This window comes from Choloepus didactylus, chromosome 18 (genome assembly GCF_015220235.1).
Source record: "Choloepus didactylus isolate mChoDid1 chromosome 18, mChoDid1.pri, whole genome shotgun sequence".
NCBI lineage: Eukaryota > Metazoa > Chordata > Mammalia > Pilosa > Megalonychidae > Choloepus > Choloepus didactylus.
This window is the reverse complement of record NC_051324.1, coordinates 14,376,158-14,400,949: the sequence shown is the minus strand read 5'-3', so window position 1 is coordinate 14,400,949 and position 24,792 is coordinate 14,376,158. Positions and strand designations below refer to the sequence as shown.

Genomic DNA, 24,792 nt, shown 5'->3' with positions numbered 1-24,792 from the left:
CTAAACCTATATGTATCTCTAATCCTAACAATAAACCTTGCCCTAAGCCTATCACTATCCATAACCCTATCTCTATCCCTATCCCAATCCTTAACCCTAACCCTAACCAAATCAACATCCCTATTATATCACTGAACCTAATGCTTACCCTAACCCTATCTGCATCCATACCAAAACCTAAACCTAACCCTAACCCTCATGTTATCCCAACCATAAACCTAACCCTCACCCTAAATCTATTCCTAACAATAAACCTTGCCCTAAGCCTATCACTATCTATAACCCTATCTCTATCCCTATCCTGATCCCTAAACCTAACCCTAACCCTAACCAAATTGATATTCCTATCATATCCCTAAACCTGACCTTTACCCTAACCCTATCTACATCCATACCTAACCCTAAACCTAACCCTAACCCTCATATTATCCCTATCCATAGACTTAGCCCTAACCCTAACCCTAAAACATCCCTACACTTAAGCCTATGCCTATACCTGTTCCTGTCCCTAACATTAACCCTACATCTAACTGTAACTCTGTACACATCAATAACACTTTCCCTATCCTTATCTCTATGCCTAACCCTAACCATAACCCTAAACCTCAACCTAAACACAAACCAATCCCTATCCCTAAACCTGTCTCGATCTTTAACATTAACCCTATACCTATCCTCAACCCTAACCCTAACCCTAAACCTTACAATAACCTATCCCTATCCCTATCTCTATCCCTATCCCTATCCCTTTCCCTATCCCTATCCCTATCTCTATCCCTAACCCTAACCCTATCCTTATCACTATCCCTAACACTAACCCTAAATCTAACCCTATTATCACTGATAACTCTCCTTCCATATTCCTATCCCTAATCCTAACACTAACCCTAACCTTAAAATTAAACCTAACTCTATCCCTAACCTTAGCAAGATCCATATCCCTACATCTATCCCTATTCCTATCTGTAATCCTAACCCTAAACCTAACCTCAACCTAACCCTATCCATTTCCCTATCAGACCCATAACCCTAACCCTAACCCTAAAGCTTACCCTATCCCTAACCCTGCCCCATCCCTAAACCTAAACCTAACCCTAATCCTATCCCTATCCAGAACACTTTCTCTATCCCTATCCCTAATCATAACCCTAAACCTAACTTTAATGCTATCCCTAACCCTATGCCTATCCCAAACACTAACTCTAACAGTTACCATAAACCTATCACTATCCATAACACTATCATATCCCTAACCCTAGCCATAGCCCTATCACTAGCCCTAGTCCTAGCCCTAGTCCGAGCCCTAGTCCTAGTCCTAGGACCAGCATGGGAGAGGATGATTTTGGAGAGGCTTCAATTTGGGCAGCCTGTGGGTTTTGGGGTAGGGATCTTGTGAGAACAAGGGGGTGGAGGATGTGGTGTTGTTTCCTGGAGGCCTGCTCTGGGTATGAGAAGCCAGGCTGGGGAAGGGTCAATTTTCCCTCACCCTAAACCTAACAATAACCCTAAACCTAACCATAATCCCATCTGTAATGCTAACCATAACACTAACCCTAACCATTTCCATAACCATAACCCTGTCCCTAGCCCTATCTGTATCTGTAAACCTAAACCTTATCCTAACCCTAACACTATACTTAACCCCAATCCTACACCTATCCAAAACCCTTTCTCTATCCCTATCTGCATCCCTAATCCTAACCCTAACCCTAACCCTAACCCTAACCCTATCCATATCTCTAACATAGCCCAAAACCTGGCCATGGCCATGGCCCTGGCCCAAGCCTTAGGACAAGCATTGGAGAAGACACTTCAGAAGAGGCTTCAGTCTGGGCAGCCTGTGTGCTTAGGGGTGGGGATGTGGCTGTACCACATTGGTTTGTGGTGTGGGTACACTTTTCTGGGAGGCTTGTTCTTGGTATGCAATGCTGGGCTGGGGAACAGTCCAATTTCCCTGACTCTAACCATAACCATAACCCTAATTTTACCCTATCCCTATCTGTATGCCTATCATATCCCTAACCCTGACCCTAATCCTAACACTAAATCTATTCCTAACTCTAACCCTAACCACAACCCTAAGCCAATCCCTATCACTAACCCTAATTCTAACACTATCCATTTCCATGAACTTATCATCCCTATCCCTATCCCTATCCCTAAGCCTAAACCTATCCATAACCCTAACATAACCCTAACCCTAATCCTAACCCTAACACTATACTTATCCCTAACCCTACACCTAAACTAACCCTAACCCTAACCCTAACCCTATCCCTATCCCTATCCCTATCCGTATCCCTATCCCTCTCCATATCCCTATTCCTAAACCTAATGCTAACCCTAACCCTAATGTTCCAGTTTGCTAATGCTGCAAGGTTGAAAAACACCAAAAATGGATTGGCTTTTATAAAGTGGGTTTATTTGGTTACAGAGTTACAGTATTATGGCCATGAACTGTCCAAGGTAAGGCATCAACAATCAGTACTTTCACTGGAGGATGGCCAATGACATCTGGAAAACTTCTGTTAGCTGGGAAGGCATGTGGCTGGTGTCTGTTCTGGAGTTCCAGTTTCAAAACGACTTTCTTCCATGATGTTCCACTCTAGGTGTTTGCTTTCTCCTTGGTTGCATTTTCTACAAGCTGCAGCTCCTCCGAAATGTCACTGTCGGTTCTTCTTATGTCCTTCTGTGTATGAACTTCTTTGTACAACTCCAGTGATCCAACTAACATACACCCTGAATGGGTGGAGTAACACCTCCATGGAAATTATCCAATCAAATGTTTCACTCACCGATGATTGAGTCACATTTCCATAGAAACAATCAAAGAATTCCAATCTAATCACTCTGCCTCCACAAGATTTCATCAAAGAACATAGCATTTTAGGGGTGATAATACATCCAAACTGACACATTCCACCTTCTGGACCCCAAAATGGCATGATCTTTCCATATACAAAATAAATTCATCCCATCACAATATCACAGAAACTTAAATATATTTACCAGCAATAGGTAGGTACAAGATCCCATCAAAATCAGTTACAGGTGTGGTGTGTCATAAGACATAATTTCCCTCTGGCTGTAGACCTGTGAAACTTAGAACAAGTTATCTACTTCCAATATGCAAAGGAGGGACATTCATAGGATAAACATTCCCATTGCCATAAGGAGAAACTGAGGAAAACAGGGTTTAAGGGACCAAAACATTTCCTAAAATCTGCAGGACATATTTCATTATATTTCAGTCTGAGAGTAATTTTTAGAATGATGTATCCTTGCAGCTTGAGACAGCAGGAGCCCAACCCTTTCCAAGGGCCCTCACAGTAGCCCTTTTCTCTCCCAATGCTGGGGTGAGTTCTCCAACTTATCCACATGTTGGGGAGATCACTTTCTTCTTGGCACCATCTTCTTCAAACACTGTAGTTCCACCCGGACTCTGCCTCTCCAGGGCAAAGACTCTACCCTCTCTGAACAGTGGGGTGGCAGCCAGGCTTTACCCAATTCCTGGGGAAAGTTCCACCCTCTCTGGAGCCTGGGGTGGCAAAACACTTCTTGAACACCAAGGTGGAAGGCCCATGCTCTGCCTCTGAGGCAACCTCACCTTTTCTATGTGCATGGGCTGCTCCACTCTCCCAGCCCAACACCTCTTGACTCTAGACCTCAATTTCAATGATTTGGTCCTTGAAAAAAGATTTCCTTCAATTTGTTCCTTGTCTGTCCCCTCAAATTTTCATAGGCTTGGCATGCAGTATGTAGAGGTCAAAACCTTCAGACAATAGGAATTTCCACAAAACCTTTCTGGAGAACTCCATCTCCAAACCTAGCCTGTACTGAAATCATGGTTGGGGTCCATGTTTGGGTAAATCCTCATGCAGGGCTGTTGCTTCTGGGGTCTCATTGTGCTGGTTTGAATGTATTATGTCCCCCAAACACCATTATCTTTGATGTAATCTTGTGTGGGCAGACCTATCAGTGTTAGATTGTAATTCTTTGTATTTCCATGGAATGTGCCCCACCCACCTGTGGGTGATACCTCTGATGAGATAATTTCCATGGAGGTGTGGCCCCACCCATTCAGGGTGGGCCTTGATCAGTGGAGCCATGTAAATAGGCTGACAAACAGAAGGAACTCAGTGCAACTGTGAGTGACATTTTGAAGAGGAGCTACAGCCAAGATGGACACTGAAGAAAGCACAGGAGCTGCAGATGAGAAAGTTTGAAAATGGCCATTGAAAGCAGACTCTTGCTCTGGAGAAGCTGAGAGAGGACAAATATCCCAAGTGCAACTAAGAGTGACATTTTTGAGGAACTGCAGCCTAGAGAGGAACATCCTGAGAGACAGCCATATTGAAACCAGAACTTTGGAGCAGATGCCAGCCATGTGCCTTCCCAGCTAACAGAGGTTTTCTGGACACCATTGGCCATCCTCCAGTAAAGGTACCCAATTCCTGATGTGTTACCTTGGACACTTTATGGCCTTAAGACTCTAACTGTGTAACCAAATAACCCCCCTTTTATAAAAGCCAGTCTGTCTCTGGTGTTTTGCATTCTGGCAGCATTAGCAAACTAAACACTCATTTTTTAGAAGCCCAGAATTTTCCAAAGTATCAGTTTCTGGTTTCTTTGTACCCAAGAGTTCATTTCTCAGCTTATGCCTGTCCTGTCACATTTTACTATAAGCTGCAAGAAGGAGCCAAGCTGCATCTAGAGATCTGCTCGGCTTAGTGTTCCAACTTGTCACCTTCAAATTCTGCCTTCCATCCAATACTGGGACACAATTTTGCCAAATTCTCTGCCACTTTAAAACAAGGATCTCCTTCCTTCAAGTTTGCAGCAATGCATTCATCATTTCTGCTTAAGCATCGTCAGAAGTGTCTTTAGAGTCCATAATCCCAGAAACAGTCTCTTCAAAGCAGTCTAGACCTTTTCTATCAAGCTTCTCACAATTCTTCCACAATCTTCCCCTTATCCATTTAAAAAACCATTAATGGGGTGGGATGGGGGGATGATTTGGGTGTTCTTTTTTTCACTTTTATTTTTTATTCTTGTTCTGGTTCTTTCTGATGTAAGGAAAATGTTCAGAGATAGATTGTGGCGATGAATGCATAACTATGTTATCATACTGTGGACAGTGGATTGTATACCATGGATGATTGTATGGTGTGTGAATATATTTCAATAAAACTGAATTTAATAAAAGAAAAGCCATTAAAACATGTTTGGTATTTGCGAACTCAGCAGCACAGTAGCACCCACTTCTATGGTAGCAAAATCTGTTCCAGTGTGCTAATGCAGCCAGAATGCAAACTACTAGAAATGGATTGGCTTTTATAAAGGGGGTTTATTTGTATGCAGGATTACAGTCTTATAGCCATAAAATGTCCAAGGTAAGGAATCAGTACTCTGGTACCTTCACTGGAGGATGGCCAATGGTGTCAGGAAAATCTGTTTGCTGGGAAGACATGTGGCTGATATCTGTTCAGAGTTCTGGTTTCAAAATGGCTTTTTCCAATGGCATTCCTCTCTAGGTGTCTGCTTTCTCCTGGGTTGCATTCTCTAAGTTGCAGCTCCTCCAAAATGTCACTCTCTATTGCACTGAGGTCCATCTGTTTGTTAATTCTTTGTATGACTCAAGCAATCCAATTAACACTCACCCTTAATGGGTGGGGTAACACCGGCATGCAAATTATCCAATCAAACATTTCACTCACATTTGATTGAGTCACATCTCCATGAAAACACTCAAGGAATGCCAACCTAATCAACAGTAATATGTCTGCTTCCACAAGACTGAATCATAGAACCTGGAGTTGGTGGGTCATAATACATCTAAACTGGCACATGTAACTCTAACCCTATCCCTATCAATAACACTATCCCTATCCCTGTCTCTAACCCTAAATGTAATCCTAAGCCTAAATTTAACCCTTACTCTAATCATATACTTATCCATAACCCTAAATTATTCCTATCTCTATCCTCAACCCTAATCCTAAACATAACCCTAAACCTAACCCCAACCCGAACCTGTCCTTGTCCCTAAACCTAACCTTAACCCCATTCCCTATCCATAACTCTATGACTATACCTAGCCCTATCTCTAATCCTAACCTTAACCCTAACAATATCCATATCAATAACCCTATCCCAATCCCTCTCTCTATCACTAATCCTAACCATAACCCTATCCCTAACCCTAAATCTTATCCTATCCCTGTCCCTTACACTGAACCTAACACTAAACATAAACCTATCCCTTTCCCTATCACCAAATCTATCCCGAACCCTAACACTAATCCTAAACTTAAACCCATCCATGTCCCTACTAACCTAGACCCAAACCCTAATCTTAACCCTATCCCTATCCATAACTATATCTCTAACCTTTGCATATCCTTAACCCTAACACTGACCCCAACACTATCTTTACCTTTATCCATATCCCTATCATATCACTAACGATAACCCTCACCCTAACCAGCTTTATTCATATCACTATACCTAACTATAACCCTAAACCTCCTTCCCTATCATAGCCCTGTACCTAGCCCTAGCCCTAGCCCGAATCCAAGCCCTAGAACTAGCCCTATCCCAAGCCTCTCCTTTTGGAGAGGATTCAGTAGGGCAGCCTGTGTGGTTGGGAGTGAGGTTCTGTCTGGCCAAACAGTTTGGGGAGTTGAGGTGCCCTTTCCCAGGGGGCCTGCTGTGGGTATAAAACACTCTAAACTTAAATCTATTCCTATCCATAACCCTATCCCTATCCCTATTGGACCATTGGACCATATTCTTATCCATAACCCTATCCCTGTCTCTAATGGACCATTTGGAGAATGGTCCATTTTCCCTAAACCTAACCCTAAACATTACCTTAACCTAATGTCAACCATATCCATATCCCTGTCATATCACTAACTGTAACACTAACCCTAACCCTAACATTAAACCTATCCCTATCTGTAACCCTAACCCTAACCAAAAAACTAACTCTAAGCTTATCCCTTTCCCGAACCCTAACACTATCCATTTCCATAACTGTACCCCTCTCTATTTCCCTATCCCTGAGCCTATCCTTAACCCTAACCCTATGCATATCCCTATCATACCCCTAACCCAAATGCTAAACCTAACAATATCACTATCCCTAACTCTACCCCTAAAACTAGTGCTAAACTTAACACTAACCCTATCCCTATCCATATCTCTGTACCTATGCATATCCCTATCCCTAAACCTAATACTAAACCTAACCCTAAACCTAAACCTATTCCTATCCATAACCCTATCCCAGTACCTTTCTCTATCCCTAAATCTAATGCTAAGCCTAACCCTAACCCCAACAGTAAATGAAACATCAACCCTAAACCTATCCCTATCCATAACCCTATCCTATCCCTATCTCTATGCCCAAATCTAATACTAAATATAACCCTATAACCCTAACACAATCCCTATCCCTAACCCTAATCTTACACCTAACCCTAACCCTATTCCTTATCCATAAACCTTTCTCTATCCCTATCCGTATCCCTAATACTAACCATAACCCTAATGCTATCTATCCCTAACCCTAACCCTATCCCTTTACCCATCCCTAACCCTCACCCTAACTCTAACCCAAAACCTAATCCTATCAATATACATAACTGTATCCCTATCCCTATCTATCCCTAAACCTAACCCTAACACTTATCCTATCCTTCTCCCTAAACTTAAACCTAATCCTATCCTTATCCCTAACCCTAACTTTATCCATATCCCTAACATAACTCTAACCCTAACCCTAACCATAACCATAACCATCTTCATATCCATATACCTAACTCTAACCCTAACCTATCCATAAACCCATCCCCAACCCTATCCCTAACCCTAACACTAACCCTACACCTATCCATATCCCTATCACAGCTGGATTCTTAGGTCTAGACCTAGGCTTAACCCAAGACCTTGCACTAGCCCTAGCCCAAGCCCAAGCATAGGAGAAGTCACTTTTGGAAAGGCTTCAATCTGGGCAGCCTGCGGGGATGGGAGCAGGGATCTGGCAGGTCACAAGAGTTGGGTGGTGTGGGTGAACTTTCCCAGTAGGCCCACTGTGAGCATGCAAAGCTGGGATGAAGAAGGGTCCATTTCTGCTAACCCTAACCCTAACACTAACACTAACCCTAACCCTAAACCTAACCCTACCTTATTCATAACCCTTTATCTTTACCTATCCCTATCCCTAATCCTAAAACTAAACCTAACCCTAACTTTAAATCTAGCCCTAACCCTATCACTATCCAAAAACCTGTCTCTATCCCTATCCCTAATCTTAACCCAAAGACTAATCCTAAACCTAACCCTAACCATATCCCTAACCCTAACCCTAACCCTATCAGTGTCCCTATCCCTATTCCTAACCCTAATGGTAACTCTAAACTTATTGCCATCCATTAACTTATTCCTATACCTATACCTATACCTAACCCTTACCCTAACCCTAACCCTATCCCTATCCATAACCCTATCCTTATTCCTATCTCAACCCCAAATCCAAGCCCTAAAATTTACCCTCCACTTAGCCCTAACCATAACCCTATTCCTATCCCTAATCCTAAACATAAACCTAACCAAAACCCTACCCATACCTATATACACAACCCTATCTCTATCTTTATCTCTATCCTTAATCCTTAATCCTAAAACTAACTATAACCCTAACCCTATGCATATCCCTTTCATATCCCTATCCCTGATGCTAACAGTAACCATAACCCTAATCCTAACTGTACCCCATCCCTATCCCCAAAACTAATCCTAACCTTATCCTTATCCATAACTAAATTCCTTTCCCAGCCCTAACCCTAAACTTAACCCTCAATATCCCTATCATAGCTCTAGCCTTAGTCTTAACACTGGACCCAGTACTAGTACTAGCCCTAGCCATAGCAGAATCCATATCCCCTACATTCTACATTATAAACCATTTATTTTACATTTTTCAATGTTCACATTAGTGATAGCATACAATATTTCTCTTTTTTGTGCCTGGCTTATTTGCTCAGCATTATGTCTTCAAGGTTCATCCATGTTGTCATATGTTTTATGAAATCATTCCTTCTTACTGCCATGTAGTGTACTATCATAAATTATAAACAGTATTCTACACAGTGCTAGGCATTGGTAGTGAGGTGGTGTATGGTAGTCTAGTCTATAATGCATGATTGGTCTGACAATCCACAACATCTCTAATAAACAAAAGATTTAAAATAATACTATGTAAGGAGAAATTAAAAAAAATAATGAATATTTGAAATATAATGGATTATTTGGTGGACTATTAGGGGAAATACATTTGAAGTTAAAGTTAAGTATAACTTTTGATTGAGCTTTCCTGTATGGAGGTAGTTTCTGATGAAGAGAAATTATGGATGTCTAGATGAGCCAATTTTAGAAGGGGTTTTGCATAGTAGTGACTTGGACGTAATTCATTTGGAAAGATAAATGAATATTTTCATTTCCTCAACAAAAAGGAAAGTTAAGTGTGAGAGGCCAAATCAATTTAATGAATCAAGGAAAATTGGAGCACATGAGAAAGAAATGATCATGGAGAACATGTGGGAAACTTTACCTAAATGGGGTCATGAGCTTTTAAGCACACAGTAAGAAAGAAGGCAGATGAGAAGGTGGTCCCTGAGACACAAACACTTAACTACTTCCCTGGTGAGAAGTTCACACAATTCTGATGCAACAGACTCATTGAGACAAAGACGCCAATTCAGATACAGCAAGACTGGAAGAAAGAGACATACCCAAATTGGAGCTTATGAGGAGATGACATCCTTCTCCCTGAGCCTCTGCCATAAAACAGGGGCCAAGTTCACTATAATCAAGATCAAAGTAAAGTCCCTCAGGATCACTGTATTTTGCATCAGTTACTCTGGAAAACATGGATTGGTAGGCATGGGAGGCTTGGGCTGTACTCAATTGTAAATGCTTTCTACTGATATAGAGAGGGAATCAACAAAAGGGGCCATCCTAATAATTTTCTGCCCTTTTCAGTCATAAGATGGGCTTGCTGAACTCCTTAAGTGTAAGGAGCATGAATTGGAATAGAGATGACACGTGGTTCTCCCAGTTGTAACTGAGTGTCCTCTGTGGAACTCTCCATAAGTGCAGTCCAACATTCGTGCGTTGGTCTCTGTTTGGCCTGAAGAAAAGTCCAATATAAGTAATGCAAACTCATCCAAATATGGAGACATTGTCCTAGCTCTTCTTTACTTCCTTGTAGTTGAGGCTCTTGGTATTTGTTGTAATCAGGAATCTTTGGAGAAACAGGATATCTGTATATCTGTCTGTGTGTGTACATATGTAAATATTAAGAGATTCTTTGGAGGAATTGGCTCATGTGACTGTGGGAAGTCCAAATTCTGTAGGTTAGGCCAAAGTTTGGAAACACTATGGTGTCACTGAATTCCCAGGAGAAGCTGTAAATTGAGAAATCCATATAGTTGATGATGAAGTTCCCAGGAGAGGCTGGTTGGGTGAAGTAGAGATAGAAATTACTCTTTCCGAATGCTGAAATTTTTTCTTCCTTTATAGCCTTCCCCAGATTGGATGAGAATTCTCTCATTCCTGGTCAGTCTCATTTGCTGGTATTACATGTTGTCAGCCTTAGATGCATCAACTAATTATTTAAATCCACAAAATACCCTCACAGTAACAATCAGTCTAGCGTTTACTTTACCAAACACCTGGACAACATGACCAAGCAAAGTTAACGTATGAATTTAATTATCACAGCACTGTTTTGAATGTACTTCACATTAAAGGAATCCCATTCATGAAAGAAATTCTGTGTTCCCTGGACAAACCAAAGCAATATGAAAGAGGGATATAAAAGGAGAATGTTGAAGACCTTCTTTTTACTTTTCTAGTTTACCCAAGCCACATGAAGGCATTTTTACCACCAGTATTTAGGTCATATCCTGAATTTTTAAATTAGGGTCTGCATTTCCATACAAATTCTTTTTCCTGATCATTATCTGTAATTGACCAAAAGGCAATAGACACATTCTATTATTTAACTGCCCCTTTATATTCAGGCCCTTCTTGGATACTAAGCATACCCATAAGTGCTTCACAGTATTCTGGCTTGTCCTCTGTGAGGACTTACAAAGTTCAATGTAACTCCTTCATGAAATCTAGCTCTCCTAGTCTTCTATGCACTCCAGGGAATTTTGTATCATTCTGGAAGTGAATTCAGCTTTGGAACAACTTACATGCAATGACAGTACGCCTATTGACAGGAGTCTTCAAAGGCCAATCCCTGAGATTCTGACTGACTTACTCAGGGCCAAGCCCCAGGACACCCTGTTTCAGAATGCCCCCTGGGTGTTCATGATCTACAGCCTGTGTTGAAATCCACTGCCTTATAAGTGACCAGGTAAGCTTCGCACTGAACTGCCTCTGAGTTCTGTCTCATTGTATTCTAGGAGACAGGATTTTAACCCTGACTCAAACCCATGCTGCAGAATAGAAGTACCAGTAAAAGTTTAAGACCATATGAAAAAGATCTCCTACCCAGAGATTCTGATGGAATGATCAAGATCAGCTACCAATCCTCAGTGTCTGTGAAGGTCCCAGCTTGTTCTCCTGCCCACGGAAGTCAGGAATGCTGGCTATGGGATAATCCATTGGCAATGGGTTTTTTCACATTTTCCTTTTTTTAATTTCATGAGAAAATGATGGTAGTTCAAGAGTGTAATGTAGTTTGGTTCAAAAGATAGGCATCAAAGCCAAATGGGAAGGTAGTAAAGAAAAGTTTTATTTGAGGGGAGCCTCAGGGCAGCCTCTGTCAGCAGAAAGGCTGCTCAGAAGGGAAAGGACAAAGTCAGGTGGTGGGATTTTTTTATAGGGCCTTTTGCCAAACAGGAGCTTACATGGTGTAAGGTATGTGAACTTTGGCCAATAGGGGTTACACATAGTTTATCTTGCAACTTTGACATTGCCTGGTTTCTGCATGTGAACAGGAGAGGTGAGGGGGCACGGAATAAATTTGTGAGGGAAGGGGAAGCAGTGATGTATGACAACAAAGAAAGTTGCTCAAAAATGGGGAAAGAGAGGGGGCAGCAATGTGACACATGGCATGATCTGCAGCCTAGTTTTGCAAGCAGGGAAATGGGAAAGGGCCCAGGACCCAGACCTAACACAGAGAATCTCTGGACTTGGCAAGGCTGTGAGGGCATGATCCTGAAAACCCCTTTGGAGATTTGGTATTTATTCAGAGAAATATGTGATTTTAAAAGGGGAAATGGTTTTCCTATCTACTTGAGGATTTTTCATTATAAGGGTAAAAAGTATATATGCTTTGATTAAAGCTCTGGGGAAAGCATGTAAATTAGGGGAAATTGATCAATGTTTCAGTATAAAAGAACTCTCAGTAGAAAGTATAACAGGCATATCATGTTCAAAATTTTCCATATGAAAATGTAGTTTGTAGGGTTTCTTCATTTCATATTTGAAATATTTAAAACCTGTTGGGCAATTAGGAGGTAATATTAGGGTGAAGGGTAGCTGAATCTATTGTGTTTCTCAGAGTGGGTGGGTTATGCACAGAAGAAAAAAGGAGTGTCTGCATTTTGGAAGTGACAGAAAATGGAAAGGGGAGGGAGAATAAGATGGGGACAGAGGGAGAGACAATACGGATCATTTGGACTTCATGGACCCTCTCCATGAAAATGTCCCATAATAGAGCAGCTATTTCTACTATGAGTGATGTCAAAAACAAAGTTACTCATGGTCACTGTGTTTGTGCCAGTTAACTGAAGAACAAAATGAAGAGGGAGGCAGGGGAAGGAAACCTGCAGCAACTTGATTGGAAATCCTTTGTGCTGATGTATGGAGGAGACCTAGAACCAGGGTAGACACTCAGAATCCTCTTCCCATCTCAGGGCACAGTGTGATGGGCTGGGCTTCCTGAACTCACTCCCTCAAATACCATGATATGGAATACACAGAAGCAGTCTCAGCAGATGTGTCTATCTAATTTATAACACAGTAACCCTGTATGGCATTTCTCCAAGGACAGGTCATGTTTTACCACTGTGGCTTCTGGATTTCATTCCTATTGGTCCTGTGTAAGTCCTGCAAAGCTATAAACACCTGGAGACATGCCATCAGATGTTAATGATGCCACTGTTTTTGAGACTTTTGGCAAGTCATTTGTCAGTTTGGGACTATTTCTGCTCCTGCTGTTGCACCTCATGCTCCAGGATTTCCAAGTCTTGTAGGTAAATCTGTGTGCTGGGTTGGATATATTGTGTCCTCCAGAAAATCCATCTTCTTTAATGCAATCTAATGGGGGCAATTTATTTATCTTTGGTTAGGGTGTTACTTTTTGATTAAGTTGGTTCCATGGGGATGTGATTCACCCAAACGTGGATGAGATTTTTTGATTAGATTATTTCCATGGATGTGTGGTCCTGCCCATTCAAGGAGGGTCTTAATTAGATCACTTGAATCCTTTAATTGGATCAGGAAGAGCGACAGTGGCCAGAACTGACAGAGATGCTTGGAGATACTTGGAGATGTGGACAGAAGGACACTTGAAGGTGCTAAGCCAAGAGATAATGTCAAGAGTTTGCACCAGAGAAGAAAAGAGGACCCCCAGAAGCTTAGAGCTACTGGAATCAGAACTTGAAAGCAATGCAATCATGGAGCAAAGGACTAGCAGACACCAGCCATGTGCCTTTCCAGCTAACAGAGGTGTTCTGGATGCTATTGGACTTTCCTCAGTGAAGGTAACTTCTTGTTGATGCTTTAGTTTGGATACTTTTATCACCTTTAGGATGATAAATTTGTAACCAAATAAACCCAATTTTTATATGCCAATCCATTTCTGATATTCTGCATAATGAAAGATTTAGCAAACCATGACAGATTTTGGTACCAGAATAATGAGGGTGATACTGAGTTTGCAAATACAAAACAGGTTGGAATGGCTTTTTAAATGGATAAGGGAAAGATTCTGGAAGAATTTTGAGGAGGTTGATAGAAAAGGCCTGGAATGCTCTGAAGAGATTGTTGGTAGAAATATGTAACCTAAAGATAACTTCTGATGAAGCCTTAAGCAGAAATGATAAAAGTGTCATTGCCAACTGGAAGAAAGGTGATCCTTGTTTTTAAGGGGCATAGAATTTAGCAAAACTGAGTCCCAATGTCAGATGGAAAGCAGAATTTAAAAGCAAAAATTTGGAAAAATTAGCTGAAGAGATCTCCAAAACAAATGTTGAAATTTCAGCCTGGCCTCTCCTTTCAGCTCATAATAAAATGTGAGAACAAGGAGATAAGCTAAGAACTGGGCTCTTGGGTATTAAAAATGAGAAAATACTGGTCTGAAAAAATCTGGGCTTCCAGAAAGTGAGATCCCAGAGGCTAGTGGTGCATGAGAGTATTTAATGAAACCTGGGACAAGCCAGCCAGGATTTGAGTTGGGGTTGTCCAGGAAGGATTTGTAGAAATTCTTATTGTTGAATGGTTTTGACCACTGCATGTTGCATGCCACAAAGCCAACAATTTTTCTGTGAGATCTGCATGAATGGAAACACCGCCAGGCTGGCCTTAAAGGGTCATGAAAGGGACAGATTGAAGGAAAAACTTCCCCAAAGACATAACCATGGAAGCTGATGTCTGGAGTAAATAAACCTTGGTCCAGGAGAGCAGACCAATCCAAGCACATGGATAGTATGAGTTTAAGAGTACCCTGGAGTTTAATATTGCTGCTACATAAGGTTTCCAAGATGCCTGGGAAATTGAGGAGAGCTTGGACACTCCATTTTCTCAGAATAATTGTTACCCTGGGACTCAGATGGTGGAGCACATTCCCTTGTGATTGGGGAAAGCCTGACCACCACCCCACTATTTTAAGAGGGGAGAACTTGGGCCCCAGAAATTGCGTAGAGTTTGGGTGCCAAACCAATGTTTGTTTAGTGTGGGACTAAAAACAGTGAGGTCTCCCCAGTGCATGGGTATCTTGTAACAATCACCTAGCAATTGGAGAAAGCAAGGCTGCTGCATAAGCATTTGGAAAGGGTGGGAATGCTGCTCTCTCAGGCACCAGGGACAAAATATCATTCTATAAATCACTCAGACTTTGAAATCCAGTCAAGTGTACCTTGAAGGTTTTAGAAAGTGTTTTGGTCCCACGACCCTTGTTTCCCTTACAATTTCTGTCTATGACAATGAATGTTTATCTGACGACTGTCCCTCCATTGTGTATTGAAAGCAAATAACCTGTTCTAAGTTCTACAACCTGAGAAGAATTTTGCCTTAGGCCAGACCACACCTGTAACTGATTTTGATAAGACTTCGTACTGATCTACAGTTTTTAAAATATTTTAAGGCTCTTTTGATATTATGATGGAATGAATGCATTTTTTTCATGTGGAAAGAACATGTTTTTTGGGGGTCCAGAGGGTGGAATGTGCCAGTTTGGATATATTGTGGTCCCCAGAAATTCCAGAACCTTTAATGCAATCTTGTGGGGGCAGACTTCTTTAACTTTTGGTTAGTGTGTGACTTCTTGATTAGGTTGATTTCATGGAGATGTGACTCACCCAACTGTGGGTGACTCCTTTTGATTAGTATATTTCCATGGAGGTGTGGCCCCATGCATTCAAGGTCAGTCTGAATTAGAACACTGGAGTCATTTAAGAAGCTTGGTAGGAGAGACAGGAGCCAGAGCTGGCAGTGATGTCTGGAGATTCTTGGAGATGTGGAAAGTAGGACTTTTGAAGATGCTAAGCTGAGGGATGAAGCCAAGAGTTTGCCCCAGAGAAGCTAAGTACTTCCAGATGCTTAGATTGAAAGGCACTTGATTCAGTAGCTGAAAGCAATGCAACATTGAAGTAAAGGGCAAAAATATGCCAGCCACATGCCTTCACAGCTAACAAAGGTGTTCAGAATGCTAGCAGCCTTTCCTCAGTGAAGGTATACTCTTATTGATGCCTTTGTTTGTATTCTTTGATGGCCTTAGGACTGTAAATTTTTAACTAAATAAACCCACCTTATAAAAGCCAATCCATTTCTGGTATTTTGAATAAAGGCAAATTGAGAAAAGCAGAACACTCTGAATCACCTGATTACTTAATATATTATTCAGGTTCTCCCTGGAAACAGAAATGATGGCTAGGCAGGATATATATGTATATTTATGTACATGTATATATGTGTGTATGCGTGTAAATGTAAACATTTTGGTTATTATAGTAGCAATATATTTACATCAGATTGGGAATTAATAATTTTTTGTAGGGAAATCTAAAATTTGGGAATTGTGATGGAGGTGATGAATTCCCCAGAAGTTGCCTAGCTGAAGTAGAGATAACAATTCTTACTGACTGCTGAAAGTATCAGTTTTCCCTTTAATACCTTCAACTGATTGGATGAAACTTCTCATTGCTGAAGGCAATCTCCTTTGCTTTTTGTTTATCTAAGAGCCTTTGATACAAGCAAGCGACTAATGGTATAAATCCAGGAAGTGCCCTCCCTCATCATCACAATCATTGTTTGCTTGACCAAACAAGTTAACCCCATAACCTCACCAAGTTCACACCCGAACTTACCATCATAATCTACCCCTTGTTACTTTGGCACCCACAAACTTCTAAACAAACTAACTTAAGTTCTCAAAAAACAATAAAAAAATCATACTTTGGCCTGACATAATTCAACTGTTCTTCCCACAACCAGAAATCCACTGAGACTTTCCCCAGAAAAGGAAGCAAATCTTTTAATGTAATAATCACACTTAAACTTGATACCTGTAAATTCAACACTCCTAGAAGGGAAGGGATGGGTCAGCAGGCCATCTCTAAATTAGTCATCTCAAAAATTCCCATTTTTCAACCTACTCTCTAGTAGCCTCACTGTGATCCCTGAGCTTCGCCAGGTACCACCTTTACTGCCGCCATCCCCAACCTGTTGCCTTCCTAGCCAGGAAGTCAGTAGGCTCAGCTCCCATTTGGCTTAGTCATGGGACTCATGGGAGATGACTGTGTCCATCTCCTGCCAGTTTGGCCCTCCATCCCTTCTTATTGAAGCTGATGGCTCAGCTGCTTGAGTAATACATTTACTATTGGTCTGAGTCCCCACCAATATTCCTCTCTGATGAACTCAATTTTACTTACTCTGGACTATTACCATGATATTTTCAGCCAATTGCACCTGCCCATCAGGGAAACACAGTTTCTCACCACCAACTCCTACACCATGGCTATGCTCCCCCCTCCATTTGGAAACCCACAAGTTAGGCATGTTTGTCTGTCTGTGGACACTTACTCAGATCAGGGCAAACTTCACTACTTACAAACACTGCTGATGTCTACCTCTGATGGACATCTGCTTATGCCTGAAGTCTCACACAATCACAGGATTTACCATCTAATGTCTGAAGTAGAGAAGAATTGGATTTACCCATTTTTCATGAAAGTAGTGTTGGTTTCTTCTCACATCCACTGGATTGATAAGGGTATTCAGGACTTACCTCATTTTTGGGAATAATTCACCCCACTCCTTCACACATTCAGCTGCTTTTCTTCCATCTGCTCCTGAAAGCTCTCCCAATTTTTCAACACTCTCAACCTACCTTAAAGAGCCTACACCAAGGAGGATCTGGGTGCAGGAGTGGATTCCTGGGGAGGTCAAAATAGAACACTTAATAATCCTCTGATGGCCTAACCAGCAGACAGATCAAGAGATGCTGTGGGGATGGAAGAAATGACAGCACAGAGAGGACTGTTAGGTCGTTTTTCTCCCTGAATAAACACCCAGGAACAACTACTAAATTATCTGGAATAACTGCTGGGGAACAACCATGATTGTCCACACATCATACACCAAACTGGATTGGGAGGAATGCCTGACATTGCAGCATAAAATCTGTAAGGAAAAGCTGCAGACACAAGATGGGAGCCCCCTCACCCCATGGCAGCCCAAACTGCAAAATCTTGCTGTGATAGAGAGCAGCATTCTCTGAACAATCAAATACACATCAGTCCAGCTCCAACTGGGGTTTAATTAACAAATGTGGACTGCTCGATGCAAGCTACAAATCCATAGCAAGAAGAGAGGCTTTTGGTGATAACTTACCTAAAAGGGCCAGAGGGCTTCTCTGTCCCAGGTTCAGGAGCCCAGAAGACCAGGTGCTATCTCTGTCTGGTGAGTGAAGCTGAGGGTGCTGTGGACTGGTTCTGAAGGGGGCTTTCTGTTCCTTTTCCTCTTACTCAACTTGGGTGGCTAAGTGGAGAAAGCCACAGCCATTATCAGTTCACAGCACACTAAGACAGAGAAGGGTGGAGAGAGCAGAGTTGAGAGACAAATAAACTATTTAAATGCTAATAATAGCTCTGTATGGGGTGTACCTTACCTAAGAGGTAGGAGGTGGGTCCATTCCTACTAACAACCTCCCTTTCAGAACCAGACCCCAGATCCTGGGGAAAAACAGCCCAAAGAGAAACTAAGTGGACCTCACCTACTTAAACCTGTTATGTGTGACAGGATGACAAATGCTACCTGCTGGGCAGGTTAGGAAAAGTATAGCAGCTGGAGGCCTCAAAGGGTGTGTCAATTTTGTTAGACACACCCTCAGGGAAATATGATACTGCATATTGGTCCCTATTTAGATCTGAGCCTGTTCTGGTCTAGGAACACCTGAATGGGGTAATCAAGGAAACTAGATGCCTAGACAACAGAAACCTACAAACTACACTAAGAAAAATGAAGTTATGCCCCAGTCAAAGGAACAAACTTACACTTCAACTGAGATGGAGAATTGAAACAACAAATGCTAAATCAATTGAAAAAGTTTAGGGAAGATATGGCAAAATAGGCAAAGCCTATAATAAAAACACTGGGTGAACATATGGTAGAAATCAAAAGTTCAAGAAACAACTGGCAGAATCTATGGAAATGAAAGGCACAACAAAAGAGATGAAAGACAAAATGGAGACACACAACAGCAGACCTCAAGAGTCAGAAGAAAACACTCAGGAATTGGGAAACAAGACACCTGAAATCCTACAAAGAAAAGAACAGATAGTGAAAAGAATGGAAAAATAGGAGCAATGTCTCAGGGAATTGAATGACAACATGAAATGCACACATGTGCATGTCATGGGTGTCCCAGAAGGAGAAAAGAACTTACAGGGGCAGAAGCAGTAATAGAGGAAATAATCAATGAAAATTTCCCATCTCTTAAGAAAGACATAAAATTACAGATCCAAGAAGCACAGTTTACCCCAAATAGAATAGTTCTAAACAGGCCTCCTCCAAGATGCTTAATAATCATATTATCAAACATGAAAGACAAAGAGAGAATCCTGAAAGCAGCAAGAGGAAAGTGATCCATCACATACAAAGGAAGCTTGGCAAGACTCTGTATTTCTCAGTAGAAACCACTGAGGCAAGAAGAAAGAGGTGTGATATATTTAAGATATTGGAAGAAAAAACCACCAACCAAGAATCATATATCCATCAAAACTGTCCTTCAAATATGAGGGAGAGTTTAAAATATTCTCTGAGAAAGACAATGAGAGTTTGTGAACAAGATACCTGCTCTACCAGAAATACTAAAGGAAGTACTACAGACAGGGAAAGACAGGAGTGACAAGTTTGGAACAAAATTTTGGGTGATTGTAGCACAATAATGTAAGTACAATGAACAAAGATGACTCAGGGTATGGTTGAAAGAGGGTGGTTAGGAGCATATGGGACACCAGAAGGAAAGAGAAAAGAAAACACTGGCACTGTATACCTCAGTGAAAGATAGAGTACTCAAAAAAATTGTGATAAAATGCACAAATATGTTTTTATATGAGGGAGAACAAATGAATATCAACATGACAAGGTGTTAAAATAGGGTGATTTTGGGGAAAACACAATCAATACAAACTAGAGAATATAATTAAAATAAATATTGTATTATGCTTCCTTTAATATAACAAAGGCTATTTACTAAAGCTAAATGCATATGAGAGTGGGGCATAAGGGAGGGGTATGGAACTCTTGGGATTGGTGATGTTGTTTGACTTTTTATTTTCCTTAATTTAATGGTATATTTCCTTTTGTTGCTTTGTAGCTGACATGATTTTCTTTCACTTTTTTCCCTTTCTTTTTTCTTTTTCTTTTGTCTCTCTGCCTATTTTGAGTCTTGCTCCTCCTTTGTGGAATAAATGGAGATGTCCTATATAGATAGTGGTGATGGTGGTGAATACATAAATACATGACTATACAGGGAGCCATTGATTGTTTACTTCACACAGAATATACAGTGTGTGAACAAAACCATCTTGAAAATGGGTTGATGAAGAAACCTGAGGGCATTATATTGAATGAAATAAGTCAGACACATAAGGAAAAATTAGTTAACTGATATGAACTAATTATAATATGTAAATTCATAGATATGAAATATAAGTTACCAGGATATAGAATGAGGCTAAAGAATGGGGAGCAGTTTATTATGAGCAGCATGTTCAGCTAGGTTGAACTTAAGTGTTTGGAAAAGGACAGAGGTTATGATAGCACATTGTGAGAATAACTAACAGTGATGAATGGTATATGAATGTGGTGGATAAAGGAAGCTCAGTGTCACGTATGCCACCAGAAGCAAAGTTGGAGGTTAAAAGATGGAATGTATAAAACCATGAATCCTGTGGTGGGCAACATCTGTGATTAACTGTACAAATATCAGCAATCTCTTTCACGAACTAGAACAAATGTATGACACTATAACTAGAAATTACTAATATGGGGGCATATAGGGAAAATATACATATTGCAAACTATATACTGCAGTTGGTAGTATTTTGACATTCTTTTATCAACGGTAACAAATATACTATATCAATACTATGAGTCAATAATGGAGGGACATTAGTTAGGGTTATTGGAGGATTTGAGTTTCCTTTTTTATCTTTATTTCTTTTCTGGATTGATGAAAATATTCTAAAAATTCAAAAACATAACTGTGGTGCTCAATGCACAACTGTATTATGCTACTGTGACCAATTAATTGTACACTTTGGATCTTTGGGTAATTGTATGGTATGTGAACAATCTTAATAAAAATTTGAAATAAAAACAAAAATAAAAAGATCCTGGGATGCCAGGGACTGCCTAGCACATTTCCCATATATTCCTTCCTAATCCAATTTGCCTTGCCCTGAAGAGACTCACTGGTGCTTACAAAATCTGTCCATGAACCCCTGGCACATCAAGTCCTGTGTTTTCTCCCACATCCTCCAATCTACCCACAGGAAATTTCTTTTTCTATAATGAATATTTGTTCTTTAATATGGTAGTTTTCACCTTATGAACTACAGAATATTTGACAAACCAATGAACATACCAGAAATGATAACTCACATTCTAAGATATTCCTCTAAAAGAATACCAACTCCACAAATAAATGTTCACATTTTATTTGGGATCCAATTGATCTTTTATTGTGTCAATGTGTTAGACCACATGAACATGGTCTCTGTCTTTGATAGGATATTAAACTTGTTCTCCAAGTGAGCAACAACATATCCTGAAGTTAAGAAAGAAAGCCTTGTTCAGTGTTGCTGTGTTCACAAATGATGATATTTATTCCTTGGGAAGCTGCATCCGGAATATCTTGATGGTGCCTCTTACCTGTGAGATAAAGCCGTGCCTCAACACCCTTCAGAACACTGCTCTCAGATCCAGGACAGAGGTCCACAACTTTGACTAGAGAGTCTGGGTGAACATCAGATAGATTTAGGTGCCTCTTGATTTGCTCAATCATGGTTGCCAAGAGAGAGTCACCCAGTATACATAACCATCCCATTCCAGTATATAGAAGCAAAGGCTTCTCTAGTGACAGAAATTCAGTCTTCTGCAGATTTCTGTTTAGGGAGAGGAAAGCCCACACCTGCAGGGTTTAATTGAATGCTGGGCCTGGGACACCAAAAAGTAAGTTCACAGCCAAACATGATTGTACTGGGATGCAGAAACATGTGGCTCTGTCCTGGGTTCAAGCCATTTTCCCTGATTTTCCAGCTGGGAGGATTTGGCCAGTCCCTTAATATCCCTGAGTCATGGTGGTCCCAGGTGTGGAATGAAGATAAATGGCCCCAGCTGTACCCTACTCCATGCCAGGAGTTAAGATCATGCAGTTGCTCTGGCAGGAGCCCAGCCACAGTAAGAAAAGGAGACAGAAGTGGATTAATGGGACCCAAATCTGAAGAAGGAGCATACAGAGGGGCTGCAAGTGGGCTTATGTTTCCTGTTTGGGGTGAATAAATGTCCTGTAAGAAGATAGAGGGGGTGACTACACAGTATTTAACATACATGAAGACACTGATATACACACCTCAATTGGGGAATACCGTAATTTAAGAGTAAATTAAAAGTAAAAATAAAGCAAAACCATATAAAAAGTAATATGTGAAATAAAATGCTGCATACAGGAAAAAAGGAGAGGGGAAGAAAGGCCTCATATCTTGGTCTGTTCCTGTCTGGATCTGAGGAGTGGAAGCTAGGATTTTTCCTGGACTGGCTCTACTTTGGAAGGTGCTGCTGATAACCAGGTCTAGCATTGCATCCAGCTCTGTTTCTGGCCCTAATGTTTCAGTTCCTCCAGCTATGAACCTGGATCCAATTCCATTGCTGAACATGCAGATGGTGCAATTTTAGTTGTCTCTAAAGCTGGTAATACAGGTGTTTCAGACTCCAAAGTCTGCACAAGAGCTGTCATTCAATGGAGGACTAGATCTTCAAGTGTTGCCCCCCCCCCCCACCCCGGCACTGATGCTAGAGGTGGAGATATAGCTGGTAATGTTGCTGTTGCCAGACCAGAACCTGGGCCTGCATGAGGCAGAAATTCTCCAAATGACTGCCTTTCCAGGTGTCTTTCCAAAGTCAGAAAATATCCCACTTCCCTTGAGAAACTCAAGCCCAAGAAAGCACCTTAGGAAGCCTTTGAAGACAAAGGACTTCCCAGGAGAGGTCTGAGATTCCTCTTTGATCCAGCCTCAAAAGGAACATCTAGAGGCTCCTCCCTCTGTACTCCAGCATGTCCTTCCCCATGGGCTATTATGCATCGACCCCAGGTCAACTTCACCCTCTGTCTCCACCTTGGTTTTCTCCTGTTACTCATGCTGGGCACTTGATGGATGGCTGTGACTCTACAGCTCCAAGACAGGTAAGCTGACCTTCTCATAGGCCACCAGGACTTGATATTCCTGCAAATATGTAAAGGTGATTTTGCTGGTGGTCATGAATGGGTATTAAATGTAGAAAGAATGTGGGGTAGAGTCCTGGATTCATCTGGGAGTGGGAGAGAGGGATGTTATGGAAAAATCTCTGGGAGTGAGCTTGTGGGAGCTACCAGGTTGGGGCCTCTGGAACTGGATGTAGAGGAATGCCTGCTCCCAGTCTCACCTCCAGCCTGATTCAGCATTCGTTGACACTGTGGTACTCCTGTGCCCTGATCAGGATGGTGGTGTCCATGATCCCACAATAAAGCTCCTTGCTGGTCTCCCATATGGATCTTTTCAACCACATGGCCCAGCATCAAGCAGAGACACAGCAGGGACTTGCCTAGCCATTGCCAAAGAGGATATCCCCCCTGGAATTTTACTCATTGATGAGGCATAGGACTTTATCTGCAAAGATCTGTCACAGGAGGAAATGAGTTGACTGGAATAATCTGTGGGAAGATGGGCCCCACCCCCATGTCTCCCACTGCCACTGGCCAACAGTGATCTGGGAGGGAATATGACAAGCCCACCAGGCTTCCATTCTCCATGCACCTGTTCTTGCCCAGGGTCTGCCCCTGCCCATGGTCCTCATTCTGCACACACACACTGGAAATGTCCATATAGCACTACAGTGTATAATCTTGTCTTCATTCCCCTTAACTGTGTTTCCTTTGTTAGCTTTTTGTCCTAAATGTTAAGTGGCCAGTCTTTGAGGGAAAGGACTGAACCAGTATTTGAAGCAGTGAGAAAGGCTGTACTTCCAGGGTCTCCTGAGGCTACAGCCTCAACAAATAGGAAGAAAACATCTTATGCTTTCTGATGCCTCTGCACAAGTGAGTTGTTAGGTGACTGTAGAATGAGGTTACCTTTTATCTGGATTCCAAGCTTTGCTGGTCTCTTTCTCCAAGAATATGAGGTCACTTCTGGGGGTCCACTTCCCTATTGCCCTTCCCTGAATATCATTACCCAAATGCCCCTCTTGGCCACTAACTGTACACCCTCCTCTCCCCTGTTGTCACCCTCAGTGTACACAGTTTAACCAACAAATTCCTCTATGCTGCCCAGCAAGGCCTTGGGATTTCAGGAACTAATTTGAGTAGATAGAGCTGGGTTACTATTTGCTTCATTTTTCTACAAGTTCTGTGAGACTAGACAAGTCTTTGCACCTCTTAGGACCCCAAATTCTCCCTTCGTGCTATGGGAAACATTATATCGTATATATCATAAATACATCATCAAGTGGATGTGAGGTAGTACTTATATAATTCATGGGCTGGAGTCCCATATAGTTAATGTGTGAACTTAGAGAAGAAGGAATGACAAGATCAGGTGGGTAGCAGCATGGTATACAATTCAAAACTTGACTGAGGTCTGGGAGTCTGATCTTGGGGAATTCCCTGCTCCTCTTTCCTCTATTTCCAAATTCACAGCATGAGGGACTTGAAATTAAATGAAAAGCAGTTATCATAACTGTATGTTATAAATATCCTTCAATTGCTTCCCTTTATCTTCAGAATCAGAT

General features: G+C 41.4%; 1 pseudogene; it reads right to left on the bottom strand.

The window, feature by feature from the left end:
• LOC119514623 overlaps positions 1-21,814 on the bottom strand; it is a 100,514-nt pseudogene extending 78,700 nt beyond the window's left edge.
• Between the last annotated feature and the right edge of the window lie 2,978 nt (positions 21,815-24,792).